The sequence below is a fragment of the Pelobates fuscus genome, chromosome 12 (genome assembly GCF_036172605.1).
Source record: "Pelobates fuscus isolate aPelFus1 chromosome 12, aPelFus1.pri, whole genome shotgun sequence".
NCBI lineage: Eukaryota > Metazoa > Chordata > Amphibia > Anura > Pelobatidae > Pelobates > Pelobates fuscus.
In genome coordinates this window covers 87,394,104-87,406,291 of record NC_086328.1, presented here as the reverse complement: position 1 = coordinate 87,406,291, position 12,188 = coordinate 87,394,104, and the positions used below count along the sequence as shown (strand labels likewise).

The 12,188-nt window shown below is 41.6% G+C and overlaps 1 protein-coding gene across 1 annotated transcript in view; it reads right to left on the bottom strand.

Moving 5' to 3' along the window:
* RCOR2 (REST corepressor 2) overlaps positions 1–12,188 on the bottom strand; it is a 57,188-nt gene that overhangs the window by 26,619 nt on the left and 18,381 nt on the right. The window lies entirely within an intron of this gene.

Below are 12,188 nucleotides of genomic sequence, written 5' to 3'. Positions count from 1 at the left end.
GGCCTTTATGCCCCATTTTGTTGATCTCTAACCCCTTACGGTTCTTGCACATCTTCCTCCTCAATATGTGTCCATAGCCATCCATTAGATTTAATTTTACCCCCTTTCCACCGTGTCCTTTGTTTCAAAGGCCACCCTGCTTCGTTTAATGCTTCTTTATTTATTATTAAATGTCTTAGACATTATCTGCCCCCCACTGATAACATTCATATCTGTCTGTCTCCTTGATTTCACATCCATATCGGTATGCCCCCTTATTTCACAGCCATATTGGGTTCTGTCCCCCGATATTACAGCCATATCTTTCTGTCCCCCCGAAATCACAGCCATAGCTATCTGTCTGTCCCCCTCGCAGCCATATTTGTCTGTCTCCCCTGATTTCATAGCCATGTCTATCCCCCTGATTTCACAGCCATAGCTGTCTGTCCCCCCGAATTCACAGCCATATCTGTCTGTTTGTCCCCCTTGCACCCATATCTGTCTGTTTGTCCCCCTCACAGCTATATCTGTCCTTCTGATATCACTGCCATATCGGTTTGTCCCCCCTCGATATTACAGCTATATCTGTCCCCCCGATATCACTGCCATATTGGTTTGTCCCCCCTCCATATTACCGCTATATCTATCTGTCCCCCCGATATCACTGCCATATCGGTTTGTCCCCCCTCGATATTACAGCTATATCTATCTGTCCCCCCTCCATGTTACCGCTATATCTATCTGTCCTCCTGATATCACGGCCATATCCCCCCCCCCCCCCCCCTCCAATATTGCAGATATATCTGTCTGTCCACCTAATATTACAGCCATATCGGTTTGTCTCCCACTCTGCACATTTTTATTTTCTTGTTTGTTTTTTGCACACTCCAGCCCCACTCCCCATCTAACCATTTCAGTTGGCACGCTGTCCTCTCACACACGCTCTATTGTCTATTTAAATACCCTTCATTCGAATGACGTCTCTGTATACCATTTTCAACAATATATTTAAATAAGATACTTTATGAAAACCCTCTTAAATCTTTTATATTTGTTGTCTAAAAAACATCATACAGCTTTATGTAGAATGTAAACTTTACATTTTTTTTGGGGGGGGGGGGAGAGGGGGAGGGGTGCAGGGCAGCTGTATGTATTGGTCCCTACAACCTTTGTATTTCATGGCAGTAGTTTGAAACACAAAGCCTGCAGGGTAGGAAGCCCTCTCTATACCCCTTTAGACCTACCTAAGAGAGATCAAATTCGGGAATGCACTGGGGGAATTAGTTCTGAGAACCTAGCTAGCTGTTACTGGGAGCACAGATGAGGAAATGGGGGTTTATCAGTAAGAACATCCCCCTATTTTGCATGATAATTACACCACTTTAGTAACTTTGTCAAGCACCTCCTCATCTGTAAACAACTCAATTTACATTTAAACCAGAACGGGGGTGGGGGGTTTGGTCTTTTTAGCTTTCACCATAGGTTATTATATGAAACTACTTTTGTATGTAACATGCACATTAACAAAAACAAAATCCTAATATACATATCAGAACTCACTTTAATAATTTACTGCACAATAGAATGCTGGTAGCTAATCAACTCAACTACAAAACTAGCAGGTTATGATCTGCTGGTTCCGCACATTGTCAGCAACGTATCTTTATTTTTTTTCAATTAGTAACTGTCTGTTGGACTGCAAACCACAGACACTGATCACAAAATGTATACATTTTCAAGTTTGCAATTCTTGCTCTAAACAAACAAGAATAGTGTCAAGATTTTAGCCTGTTTGAATGTTGTTGGATGGCTGAAGTCCAGGCTGGACTGGCTAAAATCTGAGCCCAAATTTCAAATATTCAAGCTAACTGCCCTTTGGCTGTGCCCAGCAGCCAGTGGGCAAGTAGTGAAAAGATCATTGGCATTACAAGGGTGAAATTAGGTGTTGAACACCTAATTTATTCAATGCATCTCTATGAGGAGATGCTGATTAGCCAGGGCAGCATTTAGCTCCACCCGGCCTGCCTTCCTGGCTGAGATAATCAAAATTGACAATCTCAACGGGAAAGCATTTTGATTGACTGAGATAATAAATTCTGATTATGTCAGCCAAGGAGGTGTCAGGGGCGAAGCTAGCGCTGCCAGACCTGTTTTGGCGCTGGAAATAAGGTGAGGTTTTTTTTTTTAAATCTTTATTTTTGCGTTGACAAAAGAGGTAGCCAATGAAGTACACCGAGGCTTGCGCAGAAGCCTAAATTCAGCAAGGTGTCACACAAAAGATTGTACATAATGAGGAGATTATACATAGCAATCCTGCATTGTTCAGAGGTGTGGCATTGCTTACATGTATGCAGTCATAGAGTGTCCCTTTTAAACACTTTAGCAGCACTTTACAGCTACAGCATGGGTTCCGAGGACTCGATTGGTTGCAGACTAGCACCCTCTTGTCCTATGCAGCGCACATCTATGGCAGAAAGGATGGGCTAGTAGGGCAAAACATGTTATTAAATAACTAACTGTATCCAAACATACACATTGCATTTAACATGTGTGTGCATGGAGTGTCCCTTTAATATCACATTTTCTTTAATTGCTATCTATCCTTAGCTCTGCATGTTAATCTCTCCTTGACACAAGTTGTCAACCTTTTCACTTTACTTTCCCTGCACCTTCCACAAATTAAATCACTCCATATTATTTTATCACCATTAATCCTTGTACCTCACCTTTTAATCCAAATCCTGCTCATTGCTCTATGTCCTCCCCCTAGCTTCCATCACTTTATGTAAATCTCTTCTTCCTGACATCACTTCTATATCCATTGTCATGGTCAGGCAGACAACTAGTTCAAATGGGATTTTCTATGTATTTAACTGGCTAACCAATCAGTCTAGAGGGCAGTATGCTGTCAGGATGCAGAATGGTGTGTGAAAAGCTGCTTTTTGCCTCTGCTCCACCAGCTGGGGGACTGCAGCAAGAGATTGCCAAATGAGGCCTTCACACACAGTGACATCTACTGAAGGCCTCCATTACCGTTCACTGATCTTGATTGTAAATTTGCAGAGACCATTTTAGTTTGTGGAACAATACAAAGCAGCACTGTGAAGGTCAATTATCTGCTAATAGATGTATATAAATAAATGCAAGAATGGAATTCATCCACTAAACAGTGTATTGACAACCAAACTGCTAAATTTAGGTTAAATAGAAAAAAATTGTGGCAATAGCCAATATAGAGACATTTCAAAACGTAGCTATTGTTACCTAAGTTTGATTTTCAATTGACTAAAATGTGGTGTTTAGTGAAAAAGTCACTATGGGGTTTATTTGGTTTTGAGTGAATTGTGGAAAATTGATAAACAAATTGAGCAGTCAAGCCAGAAAATTAAGCAAGTCTGAGAATGTATCTTATTGGCTATATATGGGTTAAATTTCAATATAGTGTAGTTTAAATAAATATGATTAAATAAAAGACAACATATCACACACCTGGCTATGCAACCTAGCTATTGGACTTGGAACACCAGCAGCAAATCAACTACAACCAGGGTGCTCACAGCTAGAAAGTAGCATATTGCCAATACCAATAACTGATAGCGCTGACAAGGCACTGCATTGACAAGACGCTATTTCACATAAACGTTTTACGCGAACGTATAATAAATTATGCTATACAGAAAAAAGAGCATTTTTTTCACTCTGTTTTCTGCATGGCGAGCCAGTATTAGGGTGAGAGTGTAAGTTGACGTCCGCTCCGAGGCTTCCTCATTTGAGCTTCAGATTAAGAAAGGGAGTAACTAGGCGCCATGTTTGAAAAATCTGGGGTTAACATGTTCTTTTTCAGTTTCACCCCTTAAGAAAAAATGGCCTGCAGGACCTGCTTGCACCATAATAACTTCATTGCGATTGCATGGTGTCTGGAGTGCTCCTTTAACCGCTTAAAGACACAGCTTTAGAAGCCTGTCTAGCACTTAAAGACACAAACAATTTTTGCATTGTTTGCAGTTTGTGCTCAAACGGAATTTACATCTTTCTCATTTATCGCACCAACACAGATTACATACCGTTTTCTAAAGGACAAAAAAGGTTTAGTTTGATGTGACATACACATATAAGTAGTCATTTATTATATAAAAAACAATAACATTCATTTATTTGTCCTGATTTACAGAGTATATAATACGGATTTCAGTTTATTTTGATAGTTACAGGTCACAAACTACAAGGAGTAAAAGAAAGTTTCAATGCAGATCGATTTTAGAATTTGGCATGTCTGTCTTGTGAGCTTAATAGCCATCACAGGAAACAAACGTGCCACACAAAAATATATATTTGTAAAAATATAAAGCAGACATTACAGGATACTTACCTAAGGGTATTTTGCCATTTGTATGTAGCTATGCAACAGCCAATATCTGCTTACTATAGTAAAATAGACTTGTGATTTTTAAAATACACACATATGACAAGGTTTGTTTTTTTGTGTATTTCGTAAACCTTATGTGTGCTACTTCTGTACAATATATTGTGTTCAGCTGCATCCTGTTGAGTAAAACGATACCCCCAATGAATGCCTTTGCCACTATCCTGTGAAGCTACTGTGCCATATAAGAGACCTGACCATTTCAGTCTTTACAGTTAGAGTTTAATAGATTAATTTGATAGGTCTATATCTCATTTTGATGCATTACAGCAGTTTGAGTGTTGAAAAAGATTCCTGTGCTGACCCCAATCTAAACCAGAATCTGGAACATAATTCCAAAACGACAATTAATTCTAAACCTAAACTTACACATTTAATAACCTTATTATAAATTTAATTTTAATCCCAAAAGGTTTCCTCTGATAATATCAGTACTGATAATGGTAAAGGGACGCAAAGCTAAAACAAAGAGTGCTGAGTTGCTGCCATCTACTGGCTATTTTCAGTATGGCGTTCTCCTATCTCTAATACTGAATATAGTATTCCCAATGTATTGGATCTGTGCTGGGCAACTGAGAAAACCCAGAACCAATAGGAATGGCATTGGAGCATGGAGGTTGGCACTTGAGGGTCTATTCAGACCCTTGTTATCTCCCAAGCACGATATCCAGTAAGAGAATAATTATAGCGGAGCTTGATTGATGAGCAGCAGCGTTCTCTATGGAGTTAAAGTCCTGACTTTCATCACCACTAAAAATGGCCCCAGCTGATAGAAGGGAGTCCCTGGTACTTAACCGTACTCACACTACTTTGCTATCTATGGGGATTTAAATCTCCTTTTCAACATAAAAAAGTATTGGGCCACTAAATTGCCCCAGCAGATAGAGGGGAGCCCCAGATATTCATTGACAGAGGGGAGCCCTGGGAATCAAATGATACCCTGGGTTCCAAGTTATCAGTAGGGAAACAGTCCCTGATGGTAAAATACTGCATGGCAAACATTTTCTGTTATGCATCCTTAAGTGAAGGACAAGCATGACAGAATATTTCCATCATGTGTCCTTAAGGGGTTAATTGTGTGAGACATTACATATCAGAATAAGATCTTTAACCTATTTGTGATTTGCACTGATCTCTGCACATTGCCGTCACTAATTCAGATAGTGATGGCCAAAATATAGGTTATGGAGGCCATTTAAATCTACCCCAAAGCTGCTCATTATTGAGCATGTCCTAAGGCAGCAAATCATTGTGATATCATGCCACACTGATCGGATACCAACTACTGTACACAAGTATTCGTTCCCTGGAGCACTGTTGCCTGCGATGACAGCATTCAGTAGGTTATTGTTAAATATTTCAAGAATGAGAAATCTAGCTTTCCAGAGGTTCCCTCGCTATTGGAATGCTGTGACACGCTGTCACAACGTTCCGATACCTGTTAGCCCTTGCTGCCGGCAGTCCCTGTGCCTGAAACACGCCATAATCTGTGTGTATCAGACTATCGCTGCACTGATTCCCAATAAGGCAGCCCAGTAATATTGCCTGGCTGCCCCCCAGGCTAAATGATCACTCGGGGAGCTCTCACTTAAAGCATGAAATCACTGTGATGGTCTCTCAGTCATCACTCAGCTGGAAGGCCTATCTGTTAAACAGTTGTATGTTAGGGTTTTATGTTTTATGTTAGCTCGGGATAAAGTTAGAGTTACGGTTAGCGAGGGTTAGTTGAGGTTAATTAGGGCTAGGTAAGTTTAGAGTTACCGAAAGTTTAAAATAGTATCAACGTTTTGTGCTGTATGAGAACATAGAGTGTCACTACAACAAATAGACTCTTCAGAAAGCAAAGAGGCATATCAAAATTACGATGTCTCCTATTTCATCCTAAAAGTTGGCAAATATATAGTTGTGGGGTATTGCCATATTGAGGAGACGTGATAGTATATACAGGTGATACTCGAAAAATTAGAATATCGTGCAAAAGTTATTTATTTCAGTAATGCAACGTAAAAGGGGAAACGAATATATGAGATAGACGCATTACATGCAAAGCAAGATAGTTCAAACCGTGATTTGTCATAAGTGCAATGATTATGGATTACAGCTCATGAAAACCCCAAATCCACAATCTCAGTAAATTAGAATATTGTGAAAAGGTGCAATATTTTAGGCTCACAGTGTCCCACTCTAATCAGCTAAGTAAGCCATAACACATGCAAAGGGGTTCTGAGCCTTTAACCCCTTTAGGACCGGCCTGTTTTTGCGATGTTTGTACGTTAAGGACCAGAGCAGTTTTAACACTTTTGTGGTGTTTGTGTTTAGCTGTAATTTTCCGCTCTCTCATTTACGGTTCCCATGCAAGTTATATATTGTTTTTTTCACGACAAGAAGGGCTTTCTTTACATACCATTATTTGTATTATGTCATATATTGTATTTAAAAAAAATACTTTTACTTGAAAAATCTTTTACTTATCTACAAAAGCTAATGAAAAAAACTGCTAAATATATTCAAAAATTTGTCCCAAGTTTAAAAACACCCAGTGTTTACATGCTTTGTTGCTTTTTTTTTTTGCAAGTTATAGGCTATAAATACAAGTAGGAAATTGCTGTTTCAATATATATATATTTTAAATGTATCAATAGTGACATTGTAACACCGTTATCTGTCATAAATCCCCGAAACACACCTAACATGTACATGTTTTTTTAAAGTAGACAACCCAGGGTATTCAAAATGGGGTATGTCCAGTCTTTTTTAGTAGCCACCTAGTCACAAACACTGGCCAAAGTTAGCATTTATATTTGTTTGTGTGTTAAAAATGCAAAAAACGCTAACTTTGGCCGGTGTTTGTGACTAAGTGGCTACTAAAATAGGCTGAACATACCCCATTTGCAATACCTTGGGTTGTCTTCTTTTGCAAATGGTATGCCATCATGGGGCTAATTCTCATTCCTTGGCTACCATACGCTCTCAAAGGCAACCTAACCAATCTGACAAATTTCAATAAAAAAAAAAAAAAAAAAAGTAAAATCAAGCCTTATATTTGACCCTGTAACTTTCACAAACACTATAAAACCTCTACATGTGGGGTACTGTTATACTCAGGAGACTTCACTGAACACAAATATTAGTGTATCAGAACAGTAAAATATATCACAGCAATAATATCCTCAGTGAAAGAGCTGTTTGTGTGTGAACTGACAATATCATCGCTGTGATATGTTTTACTGTTTTGAAACACTAATATTTGTGTTCAGCAGGGCCGGTGCAAGGATCTTTGGGTACATAGGCGAAGATGTATTTTTCCGCCCCTCCCCCCCCCATTCAAAAATAACATCTTCACCTATGTGCCTCTTAACCAGCCCCTCTCCCCGTCCATTGTTGGTCCCCTCCCTTCCCTGTCCCTTTGTGTTCTTCTGACAGTCACACACACTCAATGACAAACACAGAGACTCACTGATCTGACACACACACTGATTGACACTCATTGACAGACACACTGATAGTCACACACAGACTCAATGACAAAGATACTCTCACTGATTTGACAGACACTCACAAACACACACATACACTGACACACTCATACACTCACATGCAACACTCATACAATCACTCACTCACAGTCACTCACAGACACACACACTCACTCACGCACACACTCACAGTCACTCACAGACTGTCAGGGTACCTGTGGTCTCTACCTCCAAAAGAGGTAGAGATTTAGCTGTTCCTCCATCCAGACGGTCTGATGGCTCCCTTCCCCGCGGTCTATCCGGTCATGCTAGGCCGGCCGCGAGGGAGTGACTGCCTTTTACAGCATCTAGGCAGGAAGTAGTCATCAGGACACTCCCCCGGAACGACCTGTCAGTCAATTGCTGCAGGACCAATCAGGACGCCTCGGAGGCGTGGTTACTGCTCTGAACAGGGTATTTAACAGAGCTTCTTTCATTAGCTCATTGCCCTGTCGTGGTTCTAGCTTGCTCTAGTCACTCAGTGCTTGTGTATTCTATTATCCCTTTTGGTTTTGACCCGGCTTGTCTCTCGCTTACCTGTCTTCTGTTACCCTCGACCTCGGCTTGTCTTTGACCATTCTATACTGTACTACTTACGTTAGTCTGGCCATTCTAAGGTCCGGTATACGTATCTGGCTACTGTTTGTACTCTGCGTGTTGGATCCCTGTCCCGATCCTGACATTATGACAGGGCCAATGGATCCTGCAAGTACAAACAGTCAGCTGGCTGCTCCTGATCCTAGGTTTGAAGCCATGGATCACAGAATGGATCAGATGGCGCTTGCGCTACAGGCTCTATTAGCTTGTGCCAATAACCCACCAGAGGAGATACGTAATACCCCTGTTTCTCCTGTCGGTTCAGGTCTAGAGGTAGCCACAGTGGGTGCTTCTTCTCGCATTACCCCCCCAGTACGCTATGGTGGGGCTCCTGAGAAGTGTCGTGGTTTTTTAAACCAAATTAGTATCCACTTTGAATTGCAACCTCGCTCTTATCCTACAGATAGGGCAAAAGTAGGATTTATTATCACCCTACTCATAGAGAAAGCTCTGAGATGGGCCAACCCACTATGGGAGAACGATAACCCATTAGTTTATAACTATAACGCATTTGTAGCTGCTTTTAGAAGAACATTTGACCCTCCAGGTAGAAAGGTTAATGCAGCCAGATTACTGTTGCGCCTGAGACAGGAGAACCGAACACTGGTGGATTATGCACTAGAGTTCAGGTCTCTGGCAGCAGAAATCAAGTGGAATGAGCAGGCGTATATGGATGTATTTTTGAATGGCCTATCTGATGTAATCCTTGATGAGGTTGCTACCAGAGAACTCCCTGAGAATTTAGAGGATTTAATTTCGTTCATCTCTCGTATAGATGAACGTCTAAGAGAGAGACAGAACACTCGAGAGAGGAACCAGAGACCTTCTTTTAGGTTAGCTCCCGCTTTTCCAAGTCCTGACTCCACGATATCTTTGCTTACTGAACCTATGCAGATAGGGTATACCCGCCTCTCTGAGGAGGAAAGACAGCACAGGAGAAGAGAGGGTTTGTGTATGTATTGTGGAGCCAAGGGTCATTTACTCTCGAACTGTTCTAACCGCCCGGGAAACGCTCGCACCTAAGTCTCTCTAGAGGACAGGCCTTGGGTGTTTCTATTTTGTCCTCTACTCCTAATTATAAAGATCACAGGCTTCTGCTACCAGTTTCCTTAACTTGGGGGAGGGAAGTAGTAAGGGCTATGGCATTGATAGATTCCGGTGCTGCTGAGAATTTTATCGACCAAGCCTTTGCTAGTAAGAACAATTTCCCATCCCAGCTAAGGGAGACACCCTTGGCCGTTGAGGCCATAGATGGTAGACCACTACTAGACCCTGTTATCTTTCGTGAGACCATACCCATTGAGTTAAATGTTGATATCCTACACGTGGAGAATTTATCTCTTCTGCTCATTTCGTCTCCTTCCGTTCCCATAGTTCTGGGGTACCCATGGTTGAAAAAACATAACCCTATTATCGATTGGGAGTTAGGAGAGATACTCTTGTGGGGCCAGGGCTGCCAGGATCGGTGTTTGTGCAAGGTTTCTCCATTAGCTAATATTAACATACCGGAGAATCCTACTCAGTCCACAGAAAGACAAATACCAGGCCTTTACCTAGACTTAAGGGCAGTGTTTGACAAGAAGAATGCCGATTCTTTGCCTCCACACAGGTCATTTGACTGTAAGATTAAGCTTCTACCCGGCACTATGCCTCCGAGGGGCCATGTATATCCTTTGTCTGTTCAGGAAAACTCGGTTCTAGAGGAGTATATTCGGGAGAATTTAGAAAAGGGATTCATCAGGAGGTCTTCTTCTCCGGCCGGGGCTGGGTTCTTTTTCATTAAGAGGAAGGATGGCACGCTGAGACCTTGTATCGATTACCGAGGCTTGAATAAAATAACTGTCAGAAATGCCTATCCTATCCCACTGATTACCGAGTTATTTGATCGTCTTAAGGGCTCCAAAATCTTCACCAAGTTAGATCTCAGAGGGGCTTACAATTTGGTGAGAATCCAGCAAGGTCACGAATGGATGACGGCATTCAATACCCGGTATGGCCATTACGAATACACTGTTATGCCATTTGGACTATGCAATGCTCCTGCAGTATTTCAAGATTTGATTAATGAGGTACTTAGGGAGTTTCAGCACGATTGTGTTATTGTTTACCTGGACGACATACTAATACACTCTAAGGAGATTGAGACTCACCATAGACAGGTCAGAAAGGTATTACACAAGCTGCTGCAACATGGTCTATATTGCAAATTGGAGAAGTGCAGTTTTGATCAGTCTCAGGTAGACTTTCTTGGATACGTGATTTCTGGGGAAGGTTTTAAAATGGATCCTGTAAAACTTCAATCTATTTTAGACTGGCCCTTGCCCAAAGGACTCAAGGCTATCCAAAGGTTTATTGGTTTTTCCAACTACTATAGGCGCTTCATTAAAGGATACTCCTCTATCATTGCGCCTATTACCAATATGACCAAACAAGGGGCTGATACTAAGTTCTGGTCTAAGGAAGCTCTTGGTGCTTTCAAGACTCTCAAGGAACTTTTTGCCTCGGCTCCCATTCTAGTCCATCCTGATACGACTCTGCCTTTCTTGCTCGAGGTCGATGCCTCTGAGACAGCAGTTGGGGCTGTTCTGTCTCAAAGGTTAGGGGTGGATAAACCGTTACACCCTTGTGGTTTCTTCTCTAAGAAATTTTCTGGGCCTGAGAGCAGATATGACATCGGGGAGAGGGAACTGTTAGCAGTCATTAAAGCCTTAAAGGAGTGGAGACATTTGTTGGAGGGGACCCTACACCCTATTACGATTTTGACGGACCACAAAAACTTGTCCTATATTGGGGAGGCTAAGCGCTTATCCTCTAGACAAGCTCGTTGGTCCTTATTCCTGACTCACTTCAATTATGTACTGACTTACAGACCTGGTTCTAAAAACTCTAAAGCCGATGCATTATCTCGCCAATATGAACCTTCTACTGTACCTGAACCAGTTCTTTCTTCTATAGTTCCGAAATGCAATATCATTGCTAATACGAATCTCAGGATTCATTCTCCATTACTGGCCGAGATCATTAAGTTGCAACATCTAGCACCTAAACAGACTCCTGCGGGCCGTCATTTCGTTCCTCCTGCTCTTCAACTGGAAATTTTACAGTGTTTACATAATAGCAAGATGGCGGGACATCCTGGTATTCGCAAAACTTACGCGTTGATCTCTAAGGACTTCTGGTGGCCTGCTTTACGGAGGGATATTGAGGAGTTCATCGCTGCATGTGAAGTTTGTACTAAAACCAAACAACCCCATGCGCTTCCATGTGGATTCCTGCACCCCTTGGAGGTTCCAGAGAAACCATGGTCCTGTTTGGCCATGGACTTTATTGTCGATCTACCTATCTCTAAAAGACAGACTGTTATCCTCACCGTGGTTGACAGGTTTACTAAGATGGCACACTTCATTCCCCTGCCTAAACTCCCGTCTTCTCCCGAATTGGCAGAGATATTCGCTAAGGAGATTTTTCGCCTACATGGGATACCCTCTCAAATTGTATCGGACAGAGGCTCCCAATTTGTTTCCTGCTTTTGGAGGTCCTTCTGCTCTCAACTTGGTATTAAATTAAACTTTTCTTCTGCCTATCATCCTCAGTCTAACGGAGCTGCTGAACGTACCAACCAGAAAATTGAACAATATTTACGATGCTTTGTTTCTGAACACCAGGATGATTGG